Source organism: Salvelinus fontinalis, chromosome 14 (assembly GCF_029448725.1).
Source record: "Salvelinus fontinalis isolate EN_2023a chromosome 14, ASM2944872v1, whole genome shotgun sequence".
Taxonomy (NCBI): Eukaryota; Metazoa; Chordata; class Actinopteri; order Salmoniformes; family Salmonidae; genus Salvelinus; species Salvelinus fontinalis.
Genome location: NC_074678.1, coordinates 41,427,419 through 41,451,970, shown reverse-complemented (window position 1 = coordinate 41,451,970; position 24,552 = coordinate 41,427,419). Strand labels below are relative to the sequence as shown.

The 24,552-nt window shown below is 40.7% G+C and overlaps 1 long non-coding RNA gene across 13 annotated transcripts in view; it reads right to left on the bottom strand.

Moving 5' to 3' along the window:
- Window positions 1-24,552, bottom strand: part of LOC129810865 (uncharacterized) — a 52,148-nt gene that overhangs the window by 23,089 nt on the left and 4,507 nt on the right. Inside the window, exons 1-3 of one of the 13 annotated variants that reach the window (XR_008752796.1) lie at window positions 22,426-22,622; window positions 19,826-19,868; window positions 7,754-7,869 (exon numbers count right to left, since the gene is read on the bottom strand). This is a non-coding gene — a long non-coding RNA (uncharacterized LOC129810865). The other 12 variants (XR_008752799.1, XR_008752798.1, XR_008752795.1 and 9 more) reach the window with 12 other exon arrangements.

The following is a 24,552-nucleotide window of genomic DNA, read 5'->3' as shown; positions in this document are numbered from 1 at the left end:
GCAATATTGATTTTCATACCATTCAATTACAGCTATTTGTTTAACTAGTCTAGTCAAGAAACTGACTTCACTAAATGTGCTCTTAACACAATACAGGCCTTTATTACAACACAGGAAACAGGTGGTCTTTTTTCACTTGCTCACACCATTCAATATCCTTGCTTGGTGATCAGTGAGTCTGTGAGTAACACAACTAGCCTAGGTTATTGGGGACATAGATCAGCAGTCTAATTTAAATTCCACTTTCTAGGAGAGTTGCTATGTGTGTTTCCTCATCGCCCCCTCTCTTTCCATTGTCTAAAGGGCTGCAGCAGTCTTTCACCCCTTAGACCAGGGCTGGCCTGGCTGTCTGAGTCTCTACTCCACTCCAGGGCTAGCCGCTAGACACATGCACCCCTCGACCCCCCAGCCTCCCTAGGCCCCCAGCACAATCTGAGACCCTTTCCTTCCCACAGTCAAGTTCCTGCCAAGGCCTTGACAGACAGGGTGACATCACAACCGAGAGGCAGGCAGGGGGTCGCCTCAGCACCCTGGACAACACAATACAGGGCATCTGGCGGGGTGGGGGGGGGCCAGCACAAAGCATTTACATCCCCAGAATATGATTATAGTTTATATGGAGGTTGAGACATAAATGTGAGAGCTAAAGAAATAGGAGCAAAACAGATTAGGAATCAGAGAATGATTCAGTGGTGGTAACTGTAGGGGTATAGGAGAGGATGCCAGTCTGTCAAGACTACAGAGGATAAAGAACCAGTTTTGGTGTATAAACATTTGCTTAGCTTTGGTTAGGTTTAGTACTGATGTAATATCAGCAGAAAAATAACAACAGATGATTCTTATCATTCAATAAAGTTGTGAAAAAAACTGAGCACATGTGGCTTCATTTTTTGTTTCATATCCGATATGAATCGCATCTCTCACTTCTAATGTACTGACCAATTGATGGTCATCGGACGATGAGGAGAGCAGGTGTCTTGGTGGGTCCTATTTCAGGGCTGTATGCGTCTGTGTGTCTAGTCACAGACAGCTTGTTAATTTGGAAAATCTAAGATTGTTGGTCTAGAACTAGACAATGGCTCCAATGTGATAGAAATTAGTGTCAGGGTGCACTCTGTACCCCCCTTCTCTGTCTGCTGGTGTCTGTGTGTGTGCGTGCGAGTGTGTATCTGCTCTGTGTGCACACATAAACTAAATGAGCTGTGTGTATGCATTGTATAAGTACACAGGCCCAGTGTATATATTAGCAATGTGACTTGACCCTGGCCGCCTGAGCCAATGTTTTGCGTTGCACTGGGCGTGGGAAAAAGGGGAGACCTCTTTTCACAGATGCTCTGGCCGTTGCATTGAACCAATGGAGGCCTAGACCCCCTGCCCCCCCCCCCCCCCCCCCCCCCCCCTCACCCCTTTCCTATTCACTCCACAGCCTGCTGCCTTTTCAGAGAATAGGCAGCAGGCTCCCCCTCTTCTTAAACCCCCCTTAATAAATGCACCTCACCATTCAGCTCCACGGTTTGTATAGAAATGCTGCCAGAGGCCTCCTCGGCTTGTAGAGCATGCCGTTTTCCAGCTGAGAGAGAGAGAAAAAACAATATTCTACATCTCCCTCCGCCACTGGGAAAGGGAGCTCCTTGACCCTCCCCAGCTCTTCACATCCACACCCACCGCCAGCCACTCACTTTTGATACTTCTCCTTACTGTCATTAGCCATCATTTTCTTTGAAGAGAACAGAACTCTCTCTCTCTCCCATTCTCCCTCGCTCTCTCCCTCCCTCAGCAGCAGCCAGCCCTACTGCAGATAGACTTTAATTTATGTTAACATGTGCCCCTACTCCCCATATAGTCGCCTGCTACCCCGCCCTCGCTTCCCTCCATTCACTGAATTCATTTGAAGAGATTTATTTTCTATCAAGCCGCATAATGTGGAGGGTATAATTTAAATAAACTTTTAAGAACAGCCCAGCAGAGCAGTTTATGCATACAAATATGTAAAGCTTGGGAACATCTTCTGCAAACAGCGGGCTTCCAAGTGGATGTTAACTTTGAGAACCATGGGTATTTGAGATGAGCTGCTATTGCTAAAACTCAGATCAATCTCCTTCTACCCATAACACATGCAATATTTGTTTTGGATACCATAATGAATGTACTTCTGAATAACAGTAAAAATTAGAACAAACTACTTTATCTTAAATAGGGTAATTGTGGCATTCCAGGTTAACAACATGTGAGTACTATTTCAGGTTGCAGTTAGAGAGTGCCGGTGGGCATTTCAGGCTATCTCTCTACCTGCTGATGGTCTAAACGTGTTTAGGAAGTAAAATAAGTGCTTTGAGTGAGAAGGGGTTGTTCCACAGAACCAGAAAGGACTCCATCTCCTCTGTCCAACATGCCATGACGTTGTAGAGCATGGCTGAATTGGGTTGGGGGTGGAGGGATGGAGAGGAGGAGAGGGGGGCTGAAAGAGGAGATATGGTTCGCTGGATCTGAGGCACTGTAAATGAGAGGATTACCGCTTCCCTCCTGGAGCTTATCCATAAACATAAGAGAGAATGGTTGGGTGTGGAAACGCTGCTATGTGTAAAATCACAAATCCTTGGCCTACTCCTCTTCCTACGTACAATTGTAACAAAGACACATATGGAGACATGTGCCGTAAAGGCTATATAAGGCAATCAGAGTGATATGCACGTGGTCTTGCACGGCTGTAAGCTAGCTAGCTAATTGTAGTTATATCAATACACATCGTCTCCACTTCAAATGTCCTGAAGTTTTGCCTACGCTTTTAGCCCCCGAGCATCTTTTCAACCAAAGCAGGTCTTCATCGATCTATCTATTTTGCAAATATGATATTGACTCCATATGCTATGACACGGGCAGTTCCATTGAGTTGCGGAAGCGGAGCGAGGTTGAGAGGTGTTTGGATAGTATGGATGATAGCCCACAGGCTCTGAAAACTTTCCTCTGATCTTCTGTGTCTGATTCTCAAATGCAAGTCTTCCTATGGGCAATGCTGATATAGAACCCAGGCCCATGTCATAGAATGTGGCTAGGGCCTGGAGGAAAAATGCATTTCTCTTTCCTCTGATGAATAACTTCCCTTCTCTGTGGACGAGCTCCAGCTCTCCTGCCTCTGTCTACTCTGTTCTCTCCAGGAGGGTTAGCTGTGCTCAGTGGCTCCCTGCCATTTACTGACCTGTTAGCTGTTAGCATGCTGGGGCAAATCTCAGGGCTATCACTCAACACTAGGAAGTGAACAGGGGGAAAGTATATAGAGTGACTCACATAAGTAGCTGGTCCTATTTCTATCCATCCACTGGTGCATGGAGCGTAGTATAAAATTGAATCTTTGTACTACATTTCAAGGGCAAAGATCAACATATTTTCCTCTAACAAAATGTGCCTCACACGGACTATCACTTCAAGTCAAGATATTAGCCATTATAAGTGTATATGACAGCTGAGCAGCCATGTCTCTAGGTAAAGTGTAAAATAATTAAGCTTTGTCTAATATGTTATCTAATATTCAATGCCACCACACAAAAGCCTCACAGAGGTCTGCTGAGGGAATTCATTAATTTTGTTTTCACCAATGAAACACCTCATGACTTTTACAATCACAGTGGAAAAACATACACACTACTCCATCACATCCTGGAGCGACTCCAACGCTACTCACAGAGGCTGAGCCCAGCGTGGGAGAGAGAGAGGCAGCCACAGAATTTGATGTGCTGAAGAAAGTACTCATTTCTTTTTCAATCTGTGTTTCACAATGCATGTGTGCCTGGAGAATTGCAGCTAAAGTTCACATGGGGAGGGAGGTGACTGAACCCCCGTCTTGCAAAAAAACTCACCAGAGTAAAAACAGAGAGAGAGAGAGGAGAGAAGAAAAGAAAGAAGGAATAAAATAAGTGCCATTGAACTCTGACTTGAGATTGTGCTGTTAGGGACAGAGAGAGGGAGAGGGTGTGTGTGTGTTTGGGAGGAGGGGGGGGGGGGGGGTAGAAGTGGGTTAGGGAGAGAGTTTTAGGGGGAGGCATGGCTTGGGCTGAGGGGAGGAGGGAGGAGGGGGCAGTGGGGGAATTAGAGGGGTGAGGGACTTAGCCACACTCGCAGCCTTTCCACATGAGCACACCTTGCACACACACTCTGCCAAGGTCCCCCAAGTATCTTAAAGGGATAAGGAGCATGGACAAAGGAATTAAAATATAGATTACACAACCAGGCCACCCTACGCCTCATCTGCCAAAACTCAAGAATCAAACAAATTGGATGAGACATTTTAAAGAAGGGGTTAAAGTGAGAGAGGGTGGAGGAATGAGAGTGTAAAAAAACACACTCACAAAGTTGCCCGGGCTAAATGGGTGAGGGCCTGGCATACAGTGCCTTCAGAAAGTATTCACACCACTTGACTTTTTCCACATGTTGTCATGTTACAGCCTGAATTCAAAAATGATTAAATTTAGATGTTTTTGTCACTGGCCTACACACACTACCCCAAGTAGAATTATATTTGAGAAATGTTTATAAATTAATAAAAAATCAAAAGATTAAATGTCTTGAGTCAATAAGTATTCAACCCTTTGGCAAACCGAAATATGTTCAAGAGTAAAAAAGTGCTTAACAAGTCAGAAAATAAGTTGCATGGACTAACTATTTGTGCAATAATAGTGTTTAACATGATTTTTGAATGACTAATTAATCTCTGTACCCCACACATACAATTATCTGTAAGGTCCCTCAGTCAAGAAGTGAATTTCAAACACAGATTCAACCACAAAGAACAATGAGGTTTTCCAATGCCTCGCAAAGAAGGGCACCTACTGGTTGATGGGTAAAAAAAAAAAAAACAGACATCTATTATCCCTTTGAGCATGGTGAAGCTATTAATGACACTTTGGATGGTGTATCAATACACCCAGTTATTACAGAGATACAGGCGTCCTTCCTAACTCAGTTGCCGGAGAGGAAGGAAACCACTCAGGGATTTCACCATGAGGTCAATGGTAACTTTAAAACAGTTATAGTTTAGTGGCTGTGACAGGAGAAAACTGAGGATAGATCAACAACATTGTAGTTACTCCGCAAGACTAACCTAATTGACAGAGTGAAAAGAAAGAAGCCCGTACAGAATAAAAAATATTCCAAAACATGCATCCTGTTAGAAACAAGGCACTAAAGTAATACTAGGAGATGATTTCACCTTTCAGCAGGTCAATAAACTAAAACACAAGATCAAATCTACACTGGAGTTGCTTACGTTCCTGAGTGGCCGAGTTACAGTTTTGACATAAATCTGCTTGAAAATACACTGCTCAAAAAAATAAAGGGAACACTTAAACAACACAATGTAACTCCAAGTCAATCACACTTCTGTGAAATCAAACTGTCCACTTAGGAAGCAACACTGATTGACAATACATTTCACATGCTGTTGTGCAAATGGAATAGACAAAAGGTGGAAATTATAGGCAATTTGCAAGACACCCCCCAAAACAGGAGTGATTCTGCAGGTGGTGACCACAGACCACTTCTCAGTTCCTATGCTTCCTGGCTGATGTTTTGGTCACTTTTGAATGCTGGCGGTGCTCTCACTCTAGTGGTAGCATGAGACGGAGTCTACAACCCACACAAGTGGCTCAGGTAGTGCAGTTCATCCAGGATGGCACATCAATGCGAACTGTGGCAAAAAGGTTTGCTGTGTCTGTCAGCGTAGTGTCCAGAGCATGGAGGTGCTACCAGGAGACAGGCCAGTACATCAGGAGACGTGGAGGAGGCCGTAGGAGGGCAACAACCCAGCAGCAGGACCGCTACCTCCGCCTTTGTGCAAGGAGGTGCACTGCCAGAGCCCTGCAAAATGACCTCCAGCAGGCCACATGTGCATGTGTCAGCATATGGTCTCACAAGGGGTCTGAGGATCTCATCTCGGTACCTAATGGCAGTCAGGCTACCTCTGGCGAGCACATGGAGGACTGTGCGGCCCCACAAAGAAATGCCACCCCACACCATGACTGACCCATCGCCAAAATGGTCATGCTGGAGGATGTTGCAGGCAGCAGAACGTTCTCCACGGCGTCTCCAGACTCTGTCACGTCTGTCACGTGTTCATGTGCTCAGTGTGAACCTGCTTTCATCTGTGAAGAGCACAGGGCGCCAGTGGCGCATTTGCCAATCTTGGTGTTCTCTGGCAAATGCGAAACGTTCTGCACGGTGTTGGGCTGTAAGCACAACCCCCACCCGTGGACGTCGGGCCCTCATACCACCCTCATGGAGTCTGTTTCTGACCATTTGAGCAGACACATGCACATTTGTGGCCTGCTGGAGGTCATTTTGCAGGGCTCTGGCAGTGCACCTCCTTGCACAAAGGCGGAGGTAGCGGTCCTGCTGCTGGGTTGTTGCCCTCCTACGGCCTCCTCCACGTCTCCTGATGTACTGGCCTGTCTCCTGGTAGCACCACCATGCTCTGGACACTACGCTGACAGACACAGCAAACCTTTTTGCTACAGCTCGCATTGATGTGCCATCCTGGATGAACTGCACTACCTGAGCCACTTGTGTGGGTTGTAGACTCCGTGTCATGCTACCACTAGAGTGAGAGCACCACCAGCATTCAAAAGTGACCAAAACATCAGCCAGGAAGCATAGGAACTGAGAAGTGGTCTGTGGTCACCACCTGCAGAATCACTCCTGTTTTGGGGGGTGTCTTGCTAATTGCCTATAATTTCCACCTTTTGTCTATTCCATTTGCACAACAGCATGTGAAATTTATTGTCAATCAGTGTTGCTTCCTAAGTGGACAGTTTGATTTCACAGAAGTGTGATTGACTTGGAGTTACATTGTGTTGTTTAAGTGTTCCCTTTATTTTTTTGAGCAGTGTATATGGCAAGACCTGAAAAGGGTTGTCTAGCAATGATCAACAAACAATTTGACAGAGGTTGAAGAATTTTGAAAAGGACAATGGGCAAATGCTGCACAATCCAGGTGTGGAAAGCTTTTAGAGTCTTACCCAGAAAGACTCACTGCTGTAAACACTGTCAACGGTGATTCTAACATGTATTGACTCAGGGAGTTGAATACTTATCTAATCAAGATATATTAGTGTTTTATATTTCATTAATGTTTTACAAATATTATAATTTTCTTCCACTTTGACATTACACAGTATTTTGTGTAGATCGTTGACAAATAAATTACAATGAAATCAATTTTAATCCCACTCAAGGGGTGTGAATACTTTTTGAAGGCAGTGTAAATGTTGTTAATATTACTAAAATCATGGGAAATTGATGATGGCCAAACAAAAGTTATCCAAAACTAAATTAATCTGTAATCAGAAAACAAAAATCAAGATGTATCTTTTATTGTGAAGTTTCCGAGCCGAGATCAACCTCAGACTCTGGCCTAACTTAAACAGTTGAACTTAAGTCAGGAGTTAGCTGTTGGTCTACAGTCTTCAACATCTTCTGCCTCACTGGGTCTAAGAAGCCTAAGGTCTGGTGTGTTTCAACTCTGCTGGCATTACAATTTGGGCATTTTATGTGTCCATACAGTATTTGTTAAGCCTAGCAAGTAAAATTGTTGTTATTGTTTCTGAGACACATTTTCTGACACAGTGTGAAATGTTCCCACATGAATGAGAAGTACAGGGCCTCTTCAGAATATAAACTGTTCACCCCCCTCCCCCTCAGAAAATAAAAATACAACTCATTATGAATGCTAAGATAGCATTGTGGCTACTAGTAGGACTCTCACCTCTTCTCCTTGTCCAGGCCCACACAGCTACTGATCTCTCTCACTCAAATTATTTCTCTGTGTTTTTTTGTTTTTCTGGCTTGAGAAGATGGTATATCTGTTCGAGGTCCTGCATCCTGCAAACACAGAAAATGCAGTTGAGATGGTGATGCATCGTAGTCAAATTTCTGCAGTCGCTTTTTTTGTATGCCACAGCAGGCATATTTTCAGGTCTTCGGGTGTCTGAATAAGGGGTATATTGTTTAGCAGTACTGTAGAGAGACCTTTGGGATTACACACATATAATAGAATGCCTCTGATGCCACACACACACACACACTACAAAACAATAAATTGCTTAATGACACTGAGCCTACAGTCATTAGATGACCTAGCTGTTGAACATGGACTCCATGAGTAGCTATAGAAGACATCTTGAATAAATAATGTTTAATAACAGATGTTTCCATGTCAATATAGCCTCAATTGTACATACAGGACCAGTAATTATCTCCACTGCATTGGTATAATGCAGCCTAGTTATTATCAAATGTAATATCCTATTTGTTACTTTAATAATAATAATAATGTATACATTATTCTCAGAACAAAATAAAAAACATATTGAACGTTTAGAGAACAAGTTGCCTACTGAGATGTATGTGAAAATATAAGATTGTCTTCCACTACAGACCAAGACACAATTATTCACTTGTTGGACCCTTTACACTTACAGCCTCTGAAATATTAGACAAAATAAAATGTAGGCTACATCAAGTAACCAAATGCCTATGCTATGGTTAGGTAACAACGAAAGTATCCGTTCGATGTAGTCCTACATTTCATGGAAACAATGGTAACTTAGACTATCTGTCGCAAAAATATCTACCGTCCTATATACACATCGACTTTTCAAGTTAAAGCATTACAATCGAACCATAATGCTGGGTTAACATAATGTAGGCTACCGCAATATTGTAGTGGAGGAAACAAGAAATGCCACATCTTCGACAGAAATGGAAATAGCGTTGAAAGTATAACAAACAAACAAAGATTTAATGAGAATAATGCTGAAATATTGGCTATTTGCTTGAGTGAATTATAAACTATTTTCTCAGAACAACAGAATATTTTGAGGAAATTAAAAAAGTTATCCACAACTTTTGAACACTAAGCAACATAAAATGTAAACGGTATTACAGGCATATTCAGTGTGTTCTTTATCAGATAATGTATACCAGGATACTTCTCAATAGCCAATAGAAAAAGTATTCCCTTCAAACTAGCCATGATAAATGAAACTCTGAGAACTGATGCAACATAACGAGGAGATTGTGCTGGTTTAAAATTGAGTATGATTCAAGCTGACCCGCGTGTTTGAAACTTTAGGCTAGTTCACCCCCATCACAGTCACGTGTTTAATTATGTCGAGAGCGCGCTCGCCCAAACTGTGCAACACACAACACATTCCATTTCGATGGGCATACTAAAATGGATGCTTACATTTACAGGTTCTTGTTTAATCAGAAAGATGCATGTTATAGTCTTATATTGTTGTATGCTACAGCAGGTCAGGTGTTCTACACGTTTTCGTGCTAACCCAGGCCTAAAATTGGCCCAACTGACATCAATTGTTCCATACTAGTAAACATATTCTAATAACCTTTTCGATTTTATAGAGTAAAATAAAATGTAGTATCAGGTCTATGTAATGTGTGAAACGTGGTTTATGGGCCTCGTGACAATTTGCATTTGAGTTGAGGCACTAGGCTTTCAAGTTGGCCCTGTCATAGATATTAAAATAATGGTAATCTTCAACCTTTCCATTGGACACAAGGTCCGCACACAAGCTATGCACAGAGACACACACTGTTAGTTCCTCTTGTTGATCCAACATAAAATGCTGAAAGATAACAATGCACCCAGCTTTCAAAAAATGTGGCACCATCCTTAGCATTGCCAGTAGAACACGCATACCAGCCTTTCATTTTTTTCCATTTCGTTGCATGGGTCAGAGGCTGTTGCTAAGCTACCAAACTCTCAATTCATAAGTTCATAGAGAAAAGTAATAGGTCATTTGCTTGCTTCTTGAGGTGAAAATAAAAATAAACATCGACTTTGTAAATTCATGATGGCACCAATCAATGTGAACCTGTGGCTGATGTCAATCAACAATGCAGCCAATTAAAAAGGAGTATAATAATAATAATAATTAATAAAAAAAAAAAAATAGCTTCCTATGAGTAAACTTACAGTACAAGGGTTTGAGGATAAACAAAATATAATGGACTCATTTCAGGGAATTCAGTTATTAGCCAATTAAACAAGTTTTTGCTTATATTCATCCTCTGACAGCTCATCGGGGAGTTGGTGATTACAGACAATAGGTAGCGTTTAAAAACAATTCAACCATTGATATATTGAATATGCATATTGGATCCTTTTTGTATACCATGGGGAGAGAATAAACCAGAACAATATAGGATTTATTTGCTACACAGAACTATGACCCGGACATTGTTATGCAAACAATGAAGCACTATGGGTACATCCACAAACCCTTGAACATCCACCATCCACCCACCCTCACCAGCTAAAGAGTCCAGTATAGTATCATGTATGATGACACTATAGGCCTACTGATATTATCTACTGTGTAGGTCAGTTCTTTCAAGATGGCAACATGGCTTTACATCCTAATGTAAACCTTAAACAATTGTCCCACACTGTAAATATGATATCTACCTTGTTCAAACACACCAAACAATAAGAAAAAAAAGCTGGCGGAGCATACAATGTATGGAACATACATTCAGACAGTCATCATATCTGCAAAAGGTAAACACACAGCAAGATACTGGACGTGGACACACCAAATGCATTGAGTTATCAGTGTCCTGTAAGGCTGCACACCAAACGTAGGCTAGTAGCCACATTTCCCTTCTGCAACAGAGGTTAGAAATACACCTCATGTATACACAACCATCTTCCCCCTCCTTTCTGATTGGTCTCCAGCTATGTGTCTGGAACCCTCTCATCTACTCTCATATCTTTTTGTTTCTCCATTGTAATCAAATGCAGCATGGATTTGGGGGAGTACAAATGTATTTTCATCTAGATTTCATCTCGGCTGCTTATGCCAGGTGCCGAGACAGAGACAAGCCTCCATCTGCTGGGGGCCCTGGTGGCAGCCACTCAGACATACAAGACCATACAGACACATATTCATGTGGGAAAACTTCTAGCCATGCTCTCAGGTACACCACACACTGCATTTCAATCTCAAAGGAGCCCTGCCTAGATCCCTCATTTATTAGGCCTCGGCACTACATGAATTTCACTATGATTTGTCTGTGGGTGGTGTAGTGTGGGTTGTTTAGGTCTTAAATCACAGACTACTAAGGTGTCTGGGCTGGAACCAGGAAGGAAGCAGTATTAAACTGATAAGATGTAAATGTGGTATTAAATGTAGAGGGGATTCAACGTACATGAGTTGGGTTGCGTCCAGAGAGGTATGCCGCTGAATGATTTATCATAAACGTATACACACTGGAATAGATGGTTTATCTTAGTACCATTGGTAATGTGTAAATAGTGACCCATTTTCAAATGTGTAATATTACAGACAAAGAATAACTGAATTTAAACCCCACAAATTGGCATGATGTTCCATCAGCCTGCAATTTCAAAAAATAGACCAGAGCTTACATTGCCTATATTTTGGGTGACTTTGCTCATACCTGAAACAGTGCAAAACGAACATACCATAGCAGCAAAATCCATAAATCAGTATCCTAGAGCTAAACATAGTGAACACAAGAGTAACCTGTATCACATAGCCGCAAGTCAGAGTTAAACTTGAAGTGTTCCATGTAGAAAATATAGTTCAAATCTGGGCCTACATCCTCAATGAACAACCCACAGCCTAATAAACAAAGGCCTGTAAAAGAGCCTGGAGTATCCTAGGTTACTCCCCAGCTATAACCACTGGGCCAAGCCCTGGGTTTACTGCAGCAGAATGGGTCAGGCAGGTAGGCCTAGCTATAACCCTCTACTGTGGTGCAGTCTCCTCTCCTCTCCACCCCTGTACATGGCGACTAGGAGTGAATGAACGGCAGCCAAGGTAGCTAGCTTGTTTAAAATTCAACAGGCCACTGTAAATTCCATCTCACGACCAGGGAGTGCATGGGACTGGACTGGATAGAGCCTCAGTGAGATCGATGACGGACACTTGTCCATCCAAAACAGGTTGACATAAATACGCCCTGCAATCGGGTCATCTCTCACCACCCAGCCAACTCTGGCCCTGGCGGCATTATCTGGCACTCACAATCACCTCCGATTCACTCAGCGGTCAACGTTGGGAGTCCAGAGAGCACTCACAGCCTACCTGTCAATTATACACATTCCTCTGTGTATTTACTGCCATGCAGGCCTCACTGTTATGGCCATCCTTAATCAGATCAACAGCTGTCAGTGACAGTAACTAGCCTGTAAACGGTATATTGCCAAAGCAAAACACACACAACTCAAAGTACAGTGAGTTACCCAATGATTAAGGATGCTTTACCTTTATAAGGCCATATTAACACATGTTTATGCGCCGCTCTTTCTCACCACACTTCCTAGAACATTCGGATAGGACCGCCCTGCATCTTGGTTTTAGTAGACCTACTTATGGGTCAGCATCATCATAATGTGTATTGTGTGTAGAACAATGCATGTTTCCTTGTCTGTACCCATCTGTAGGCTACACGGAGGGCTCGATGTTATCTCTGGAAGCAGGGCACACAGAAAACTGACATTTTGTTTTCTCCTCTGAGGGTCTAGCCTTTTCTAATGAGAGCATCATGCACAAGGCCAAGGTGATGATGGTACAAACATCTTCACATTGTTCCTCCCAAATGAACATAGGCCTACCAGTTATTAGACTATACAGAATAATGCTGGTGATGACAATGCTTGGCAAGATGCAAACCAGCCTAATCCAACAGCATTGCAGCAGCAACACTGCCTCAATGACCTCATTCCTGTGGGTTGAAATTAGAAGCAACTCTTCCATATGTCTAGGCATTCCTCTGTGGCCCCTTATCATCAACTTTAAGACAGAAAATAAAAAGGGCATGCTGTCAGATTGCTCTCTGATCTGAGAGGCACAGCTGCTTGCCAACATACTGTAGCTACAGGCCAGCCATATGTGCATTAGGTCCGATTGTTATATTCCGATTGTTATAGTCTACTGCTCAGCAGGGCACGTGACTCACTAGACAGGACCAATCGGTTGAAACTGTTCTCTTTTACCGTTTCTTCTCACACCCGGGTCATACACCGAACCCCAATTACATAATTAATGAAATATACATCATGCAAAATCACTTCAATTAATCATCATTAGGCAACCATATCCGCATATATAGATTCCGGGTACCACTGTCGCGACCACCCCTCATCACTGTGTTTGAATGGAGTCAATCTCCGATAGAAACGATTATGCGATTCTGTCCAATGTCTCCCCATACATTTCCTGGGAATGGCATTCCAGGCTATTAATCCGATCTGAGGCAACATTTATTACATCTTTACCCCCCCTGGAACAGCGGCGTTTTCCGGTGCTTTCAGCGGGCACAGTCTGCTTTTAGTTCCTGGGCTCGGTGCCTTCCTCCGACATCCCCCGGTCCAGATTCGCTTCGCTCCATTGGTGGTTCCTGAAGTCTGCAGAATTAGTTTATACATTCGGTTCTCTAGCTTTATGATATCACATAAACTCATACAGCTAGATAACCAAAGAGAGAAACTAACCCACGTATCTTAAAGGGACCGCCGCGTGCCCGATGCTGCTTCAGTGCTTCTGTTGTGGTCACATGGAGCCATTACATTCGCTTGTATGCAGGCGCGAGCTCTCGCTATCAAACACGCTCTGTCGCACAGACACACACACACACACACACTTGCATGCGCGCGTGCGTGTGTAATAGGTTACGCTATAAGGCCCGGTTTCAAGAGCTTGCTTATGTATACGCGAATGTATTATTTATGACTGTAATATTAAAATTCTTTGAATAGGCTGAAATGAGCGTGGTGGACAGTGTACACAATCTCATCATGCGTAAACTAGAAGTCATCAGAGAAAAAGCAATGCTTCCCTACATGCACATGCTCCCAAAACTGCCATCCCAAGTTCAATTAGTTGTTCTTAATCATCTAGGCCTAGTACAGTATAGCCCCGCCTACAAGTCCTTCACACAGCAAAGGCTTCACTTTGAACTCACAAATGCCAAGCCATATCAACACCGACCATATCAACAGTACCAAGTCTGCAACAGAAACGTCATGGATAGGTAAGGCCAGAAAGGCTTTTCTTCGTTATCCCTTAAATATCACAATGCACCCCAAACAACCACAGCCCTGTTTTAAATGGCAGCTCCAATCGACCAGTTCATACCATAAACTAGCTTCAATGTTGAGTAAATTACTAGAGAAAAGGGTCTAACATGACAAACTATAAAAGCATGAGCTGCAGCTTGCTGTAACGACTACAAGTAAATGTCAACAACATACTTGACAGAGAGCAGCGTCAGTTCACCTTTAAATGAACTGCATTAAAAGCACATGCTGTTGACAATTTTATCTTGAATGGATATGGAATTAAATGGAAAAGAGGACATGAATAATATGCTATATTCAGGCATTGGCCCTGGATTCAATCAAATTCAAATAAATAAATGGAAACGTCTTGATAATATCTGAAAATATCCACCAACTAATAGAAATGCTTTGTTCCATATGATGAAAGAGCAAAAGTCTATTGATTTCTACACATAGCATCCATGAGTCTTTATACTGTACAGACTGTTCTTCATTTCCAACACTGTCTTGCTGATGATTCGTTAAAGAACACAAGGCCACTTCTGACACCACAACAATATAGACTAATAAACAAGGCATATACATTATTTAAAAAAATGTAATACTCACATTCAAATAATGATACAGCCCTCTGTTCTAGGGATTCATCTTTAGTAATCAAATGGCACACTAAAGGCTATAGGCCTGCATAAACATTCCATGATGGCTCACATAGGCAAACAAGCAAGTTCTGAATTCCCATTCAACTCCTGATACGAAGCCATTCTGTCATTAGAGTGAGAGCCAAGGATCCACAAAAGCTCAAAAGATGTTCCATACATTGCCGGTACATTCATCAAACAAAGCGTTTACGCACACCGTCTCCGGGAGCACTATGGAAGTACACCGGTCATAACACGTTATCGAGAAATTCCTCACAGTCCAAGCGATAGCACAAAACGAGGAGAGGCGAAAGAGACGCAACTGTCATGGTCAGAGACACCGGGAGCTTGGCAGGGGCAGGGAGAAACTCTCACAGGCCACGGGGGTCACACGGCCAATAGAAATGTGATGTCACCAGCATTAGGTATGCTTATTGACACACATGGTTGAGAAACCCTGGGACACTGTGGTGAACACGGCCGTGACCAAGCGCTCTGCAATAGCCTCAGATTCCAAAATAGCATAACACCAGAGCTTCCCTCTCTGGTTCACAATGCATAGACATCAGTGAAAAAAGAACTACTCTCTCTTTTGATGTATTGCAGCTCATTGAATAAAGCCGGCTTAAAATCCATTCCACTATCAAAAGAACATTGGATATCATAATGCACAAAAATTAATTCCCCTCAACTAAAAAAAAAAACTAGGCCAGTATGTAGCTCAATTAAACTAGGCCAGTATGTAGCTCAATTTGTCATATAAAACGCCAATGCCATTATTGTACAATGCAGGGAGAGAAAACGTAGGCCTATCTGATCGAGGTCAACACGCAATCTTACTTTCATCTGATTATTCGCTGTAGGAACAGGCCAGTCACTCCAAACGCAGATTATCATGAAAAGCCATTGACGAGTTGCCATTCAATAACATTATAGGCCTATATGACACTTTCCACTATGGAGGTCACCATACTTCTTTGCCACACCCATTCTTGTTGAATATGAATACGAAATCAGTAGCATATATCTATATCTATATATATGTCGCTGGAGTTAGGCTATGCTCACCAGAAAGCATGTAATGTGCATTGTATTGCATCATGTTAAAGAGTTGAAGACATAAGCCAGGTAAAACAACGGATTAATAAGTGTAATAAAGATTGGAAAGATTCATCATTTCTTAATCATTCATCATCATTATTTGATCATGTGAAACATAATTTTACCAACTTTGGAGTATTTGGTGCCAAATTAACATAAATTATCTTTTTGAATAATAACCGAATCACTAGTGCAGTTACTGCTCTTTCAGCCTAATGATGATGTGCTTTATATAAATCCTCAATCACACTTTGCTCTTAAATCAGTGAAAAGAAATTGCTGTATTCATACTATCATTCCTATCATCGCAGTCAAAATGGTAGGCTAGTTATATGAAATAGTGTTTTTATCTGAATTCCTCAACTCATGAATTTAAGGACATGGTTAAGACTAAACTAAACCAACTAGACCTGGATACATTTTGAGAAGTGTGGAATTTCGTTTGTGAGGGATAATTTCATAGTAGGCTTAACATTAGTATACATAACTACATGTTTATATCTACAACACACACACACACACACACACACACACACACACACACACACACACACACACACACACACACACACACACACACACACACACCTTAAAGTTATGAAATAAATATTGGTGTATCAATGACGTGTAAGTGCAATACTAAAACAGTAGGCTACAGAGGCAACCAATGGACGATGTTTGATTCTGCTGAGACATACCCTATTCTTCATGAGAAAATGGAATCTCCCACATGCGAAACGTAAAACCGAGGCCAGACAATGGAATGAACCATTTCACTGAATCAAAATTCAAAGCATTATAACGAGGCTCTCATACATGGGACATGTCTGAGTCTACTGTAGGCCTACAACCACGTTTCATTCAGGTGAATAATAGCGCTTATTTAAAAGTATCAATCGTTTTTCATATTTTGAGGCGACCCCTCAGCCTATAGGCCAAATACCCACTATTGATATTAGGCCTACACATTAACTTGAATTTCAAACCTCGAAACCGTCTCATGCATGACCGTAATGAAAACACAGACCGTACCTAGTTATGTATAGCCTAAAACTACAGTACAGTATGACAATGTGAATGTTGTGTGAAATTTCATCACCTACAGTTCGTTACAAAGCTTTATGCATTACTCTTACACAAACCAAAATTCGATTCGTTTTCGACGCATTCGAAAAGGTATATGATCTATAATGTAGCCTTCTTGGCTACTCCATCAATAACACCCAAACTTTAATTATTTTTTATACAAGGGTGAGAATGATTCATATGCTGTTACGAATATATAGGCCTTGAAGCTACTTTGTACTAACGTCAAATTAACTGTTTTCAGAAAGCTATCATTTCAATATTATAGGGGCAATGGAAGAAATGAGTTGGTTTGCCAATATTATGATTATTATAATATAAACTTGTTAGGCTAGTTGATTTTTACAGAAACATACCAAACCAGTCTATGACAAAGTTATAACAATGTTTTCTTTCAAGGGATATAACCACTGTCATCAATCCATACTTAATCATTTATCTTCGTTTCATAATTGGAAGGTTAAAAGATCATTAGAGTCAACGTATCATATAGGCATTTCAAGTAATAGCCTTTAACATGATTTAGGGTACAATTCTTGGATTTTTCACAAGGATGTGTTATTAGCCTAAATATTTTCTCATAGGTCCAAATATAGCATATTTCTCCAGTCGTCATAATGGGCCCTAATGTTTTTTGATAGCCATTGGAAACAGTTAGCAATCTAGGCTACTATGGAGAACTTCATGATAACATTTAATAATTTAAATATTCACAAAAACATTAATAAATATATAAAATACCTTTACGTGTAATGCATGGTGTGAAATGAACTGAAATTACTCCATTATTACCTATAAAAAAACATCACACACAAGGTTTATAATTTACAGTAGAAATTGGTACTGAGATTTCTGTCAAACCAAAAACGATTGTATTTTGTGCATGGTCACTACGGGCTACAGTAGCCTATAAACCGTTATCACTAATGTATCAGAAGACCAATTCCCCGTTAACAGGAGCTGGGCACGGCCCGCCCTAGACTTTTCCGCGTCTCCTCATACAAAGCCAATATTCACGCCATCTATTTATTCTGTTAATCTACCACGGCACAGATTAAAATGACTGACAGATGCTGAGCTAGCCAATGAGAGCTCGCGCTCTCGCCCTATGATTATTTAGCATAGTCTGGTTAAATTGGATTTGTGTAGGGGTAGATGTGTTGCTGTTCTGGGACTGCAATCAATATATTTACAATATTAACCAAAGAAACAAGGCAACCCAGCTATAGATGAGATCGTTGAAGACTTTGATTTTGTTGAAGACATAAGCAAGTAGATCGAAGCATGTTCACCAGTGATGACAGGCCTATAAATTACTTTTCTACAACAACAATCATATTTCATTTGAGTAACATGTAAACCTCAATACCTGACATTATAGGTGAACTTATGGCCAATGGGAGACTACATTTACATCATTTAGCAGACGAAGAGCAAATAAGGTTAAGTGCCTTGCTCAAGGGCACATCGGAAGATTTTTCACCTAGTCGGCTACGGGATTCGGTAGACCATAGCTGAGAAATTGTCAAATTTGTTTTCTTGAAATGTTTTGAGACGGTCATTTATGCATGGGTCCTGATTTAGTTATTCTAAACCAGTATAAAGCAACATTTGCACCTGTAAATGTCAGATATAGTATACATTAGGTATTATGACAATAGATTCATATTTCATCTTTGTTTTTGTCTTACCTTCCTAATTTTGTACAGGTGACGGTCTATAGGCCTATATCTGGGTACAGTTAACAGTAATTTTTTTTAAGTACTGATTTAGAATACTTCCAGGCCCTCCTCTTTCCTTGGTGCAAAACCACCTCATAATTCAGCCTTAGGTGAATTCATTATTGACCATCAAAGGACCAGGCACGCCCCCTTCCTGCGTCATGTCCTGTTTTATAGGCTTCCATGATAGGTGCACTGTCCACATGGCATAGCCTTTACTGTATGCCTGGACGCAGGTTTCTGGTAGCCTATACATTTATAGAGGGAAATATTTTCGGTAGTGCCTTACCTTTTAACTTTTATTTGACTAATGTGTATGTCATCTCCACATAGTAGGCCTAAATAATAGAAGTAGCCTAGGCTAAATTGATAAAGGTTTCATACATTTTACAATGATTAATAGTATTCTACACCATATTGTTAAATCAATAATGTTATGATAACATCTATAAATGTACAATGTAAATAGTTCTAATATTGTGTACTATTCATATTGCTCATTGGTCATGGCAAAGTAGCCCATTTTCGATTTATTTCTATCATCGAATAACCGGCTCCTCCTAACAATAATTAAAATGTAGTTATAAAATAATAATATGGCTTTGATGGCTAGCTATAGAAACGATAAAATCAGCCGTTAGAATGAAAACGTCTATAGGCCCTCAAACGAATCAGCCTCTGTTACTTGTAGGCTGCTGTTGCTGATAGCTGCTTTGACTTGAATGTACGAATAGTCCACTATCGTATAAATCCACCCCATACATCGTTGTCATTTATACAATGATAACACAGGTCTAGAGATAGATTGGGACTTTGCAAAGGTGTATATACCAATACTCGCATAGCTTCACAAGGATTTGTAGCCTAACGTGAACTGAATAGGCTACTAAAAGGCATGGCCTACAACTGACTTTATGCCATACGATAGCATATATTGAGAATAAAATAACAATTTATTTAACATTATTCACACCCTTTAACTTTCACCCCACATCGATAAAATAACATAAGTGGTATAGCTATGGCTAATACCATAGGTGCAGAAAATCCAACATGACTTATGTTTCTTCTATTCTTCTGAAATGAATGAACGCTAAAGATCACAGCTAAAGCAATGTTAGCCTACTAGTTTAAAACGGACACATTTACCGCAAATAAATTGCATAGAAATAATTTACCTTGCTTGTATGAAAGTCTTTCTCAGATTTCAGCACCTGTTGCCTGTTGAATATATGCATAAAATACAATGTCAACTATATATATATATATATATATATATATATATATATATATATATATATATATATATATAAGTTGATGTTACACATAAACAGGTGTACTTATGCAAGAACACATTGTTAATATCAGAACAAAATCTATTCAGATGGTGCACCGTCCAAAACGCACCGAAGATGACATATAGGTAGGCCTATTTTAGCAGCTGATTTTAAACGAAAGGAGCACAACTATTTTGTGATGGAAAACTGGCAGCATTGTACATGCTTAGTCTACTTATAAATATTTTCGGCCTTTGAATATGAAAATTACAGTGACATGCATCCCTTTACCCAGTGGGTGAAGGGAGAGAGAGGGGAGAGGAGAGAGTACACACACGCACACCTGCTACCACTCAATTGCAAAACCTTTGCCCATTTAAAACGCAATTAAGCTTTTTGATTCACCAATAAAGTTCAGGAAAAAAAACAAGTCCAGGCAGCTAGACTAAGAGAAATAATATAGGCCTACCATCACATGAAATAAATGTAAGCTGAACTCTATTTCAACTGGTCACAATGTCCTAAAACAAATATAAACCGAGAATATCTATAGATAGTATTTTTCTCGGTTCTCTTGAGGCTTGGAAATATAAAGTTTATCTAAAATAATACAAGTATTTTGTGTGTTGCCAAGATTCTCTTGGCTCTATTGTTGTCCGCTGCAAAGGCTGATTAATTAATTTCACACTGTAGCTCCAGAGAAGATTTTCCCACAAACAAGTGACCGAGAAAAATGTAGCCCCAAAGAAAGTCAACATCAAGTTCAACAACGTGCTGGCGCTCATTAGCATGACAATGGTGTCTGGGAGCACAGAAGTCTTCTTAACAAGAGGGTCTGGCGTCAAGACACTCCACCTCCCAGACCCCAGAACATTTTCCCAGGCTCTCCTAACAATCGCACAACTGTTTGCTTTAAACGCCAGCGCTGGGGCCACTCGGTTCGCCCTATCATTACTCCGCGGACTGCACAATGGACGATTCCGTTAAGACATGACATATTAACGCCGACATACCGCTAATGTTTTCTTACTTTTCAATGGAAGTCAAAATGTGTAGGCTATATAATTTCAAACCACTTCAATAAATAATAAAAAACTAACAATAAATGCAAGTGGATTATAATGCTGTTATTCCGCTATTAGAACAAATATTATTATTATAGACTACTTTAGTAATAAGTTACAAAAAATATATAATAATAAAAAGCAATAGGCCTACCTAAGCAATTCCAAAGTACCACCAAAGTTGACATTTTTTGGATCTTATAACCAACTCAAGTAGGCTTGACACCCGTTGCTATAATAATAATTTTCATGCATACTTACATACCGTAAATCCAATAAAATAGGCGTTACTGATGTCCACATTGAATTTCAGTTAGGTTTATAGAATTTTTGATGATAGAAAAACTCGAGTTCTGCAGCAGCAGTTTAGAGTTTGCTACAGCTATACGAGTTTGACCTGAGCCAGCGAGAAATAAACCCGGAGCTATCTTGCATAGATACACTTTGAAAGAGAGCAAAGGTATGCAATGAGTCAATCCAATCCGGAGCAGTACTACGAACACAGGCATTAGTCTACTTTTGCTTGAGTGGTCTGAGACAAGAAAACTGGCCAAACGACTGTCTAATTTGTGCAAGTGTCCAGACTGCCAGTCAGTCCCGCACCACATGTCGTTGGCCTCGTCACGAGCGCGCCTGGCGAGGACGTGTCCAGAAACCCAAACAGTTCTGCTCCTCTATTCATTGTCCATTGTGAATTGATGTCTATTGTTCCAAATCTGTGTGAATTCTCCTTTACCCTTTTTAGTTACGCCCATAATCTTTTTCTGAACCATTCGCTAGACAAGAGACAGAGATAGATGTAAGCTAGTGTGGAGGCAGAAGTAGATAGATCTATAGAAGGGATCCAACACGACTTAGATCCATGAGCAGAGAAATAGAATGCCTGAAAGCCTTTTCCCATCACTCGCCAAGACGCAATACACCACAAATGCCAGCCAGCTACATCTCCAAGTGAATCTTAACTTTTACCCTTCAAGTGTTTCCTTTTTTCCCACTTAACATAGACTACAATTACAACTCCATCATCCAACTACACATTATTTTAAGTCGACTCTCTTGCAATCCTCGCAGAAAGGCGGGATGGCACAGTTCTAAAAATTGCTGGCCTACATTTCGGCACCATCGCATCAGCGGAGAGGGACCCGTCACTGCAACCACGGGTCCCCGTGCTGCGCCTTGTTGCTTGAAGTAACACTTGCGTCAACTGCTTGCCTAGTCACTGAGTCAAAACGCGAGAGAGTGAATACGCGCCAAGCCTTTAGTCCCGTTCAGAAATAACAAGGAACATGCAAGCGCAATTATTAGAGGTGGATAAGACACCGTTTCAGCCGAGCAAATGAGCGAAGCACTGACTGCAGCCTCCTCTTGTCGAGGACCACTAGGAGAAAGGATGATTTCCTCTGGGTTCTGTATTAGTTCTGGCTCACGTTGCCTTACGTGGGTCTCGGTGGCTAAGTCTCCATCCTCAGACCGCGCACAACCGTGTGCTGTTGAAGAGTGTTTTCTCATGCGACCACAGAGTTAACGCTTGTAACAAATGAGCAGGTACTTCATTCGAAAACACGACGGATAGCCTGATTGCAGGTGGATTCCGCGTTGAGTTGAAAGATACGTGCTAGTCCAAGCGCCTCGTATTCTACTACGTGAGTGAATACGTGCTTACGTCAGGAACCTGGATCGTTACCCTCCTTAGACGATTCAATGGTATCGTGAGAGGTTTCAGTAGGTTATTAGCAAAAACAACGTTTTGTGCATTTTAGTATATAGCTATGGTTGATATTTTGGCAAATAACAACGTGTCTTATTTGGTAGAGCATGGTACTTGCAACGCCAAGGTTGTGGGTTCGATTCCCACGGGGGACCAGTACGAAAACACATGAAGATGTATGTAACTCACTACTGTAAATCGCTCTGGATCAGAGCGTCTGCTAAACTGTAAATGTAAAACATTTTGAGAGCGAGATGTCTGTTTCACTTAATGTGCCCCGACATTTATTTACACTACAAACTATGATAGGCTTATACACATGTAGCATGTTATTTCTTCAGTTTCTTCAAAATGCCAGGTTTGTGTATAATGTATGTATGTATGTATGTATAATGTATGTATAATGTATGTATGTATGTATGTATGTATGTATGTATGTATGTATGTATGTATGTATGTATGTATGTATGTGTGTGTGTGTGTGTGTGTGTGTGTGTGTGTGTGTGTGTGTGTGTGTGTGTGTGTGTGTGTGATACAATGGCATTTATATTGCTGCTCAGATGATTTTGTTCAGAACTACAACAAGCAACAAGTAGATGAGCTTTCCTCAACATATCTGATTGGGTTCTCCTCATATTTGATCATGGCATTGATCATGATTTAAATAGATGTACGAAGACGACATCCTATTGTGGTTCTGACATTTCTCTTAATTTATCTCTGTTGAATATCTGAATATAATAGGCATCACATTGATCAATTAGGCCATGGTAATAACAAATTACAACCTTTGCAAGTTTTGAAGGCATCAGACAAAAAAAACTTCTGGTGAAATTAATTACTGAATAGGCCTATAGTCACTTGCACGAGAGTAGTTTAGCATTGCCTATGTTTAGCATGAATTTATTTACATAATATTAACATTCATATCAAAGCGTTTCGTTTGATTGACTGTATTTACAGTCTTTTTCGCAGCTCATCTGACCAGATATAGTTTTAACGACGCAAAGAAAAGTGGTAAAAGTATAATAATAATAATAATGTCATAGCCTACATCTTTCGAATAAATCTGAAGTAAAAACGTACATCTTTGCTGCAACTCAATGTTCCTTTGAGAAACAATTTGATTTTGATAATAACCATCATCTTTAACGATTAATGTCAAGGGCAGCTGGCCCCTAACTTGGGCCTCTACATATTGTAACGGTTCTCAGTGTATACAAGGAACAAATTGGACAAAGAATATAGGCTACTTTTATTAACAGACGTAAATCCACATATTAATTTAGCTAATTATCAGCAAGCTATAACTTGGAGGAAAACGGAACTCATCAATGTAATCTATAGCTTATCCATGAAGGATAATTAATAACTCGTTTTTTTGTTGGTCAAGAATGACAGACAGCCTACACTTCACACAACCGCAACGCTTGAAATAACCTAAATAGCCTACATATCAAACATATTAAGATCTATTATTACTATTGTAATTTTAACAAGGTATTTTTATTGAAATATAGGTGTAATATTTAGTATAAACCTGATTTGAACTGTTAATTTATACAAACTGAAAATGCAACATTTCACCTAATTCATGGCATCGCGTGGTAGCAGACTTAATTTATCTCACTGTGAAACCAGTTACAAGCCTATCTATGCCTTGCAAAGGCAGATTTTTGGCTTTAATAGCTCCTACTGACTACTAGACATTGATAAATAAGTGTGAATACAAGCCTATAAAATAAGCCTACATGACCGTTTTGAGACTCACGAATTTCAGCATGTATCTGAGAAGGCTATCTCGAAACTGGGAATTTTGTATTAATCTTAAACCACCTCAAGAGAAAGGATTCAAG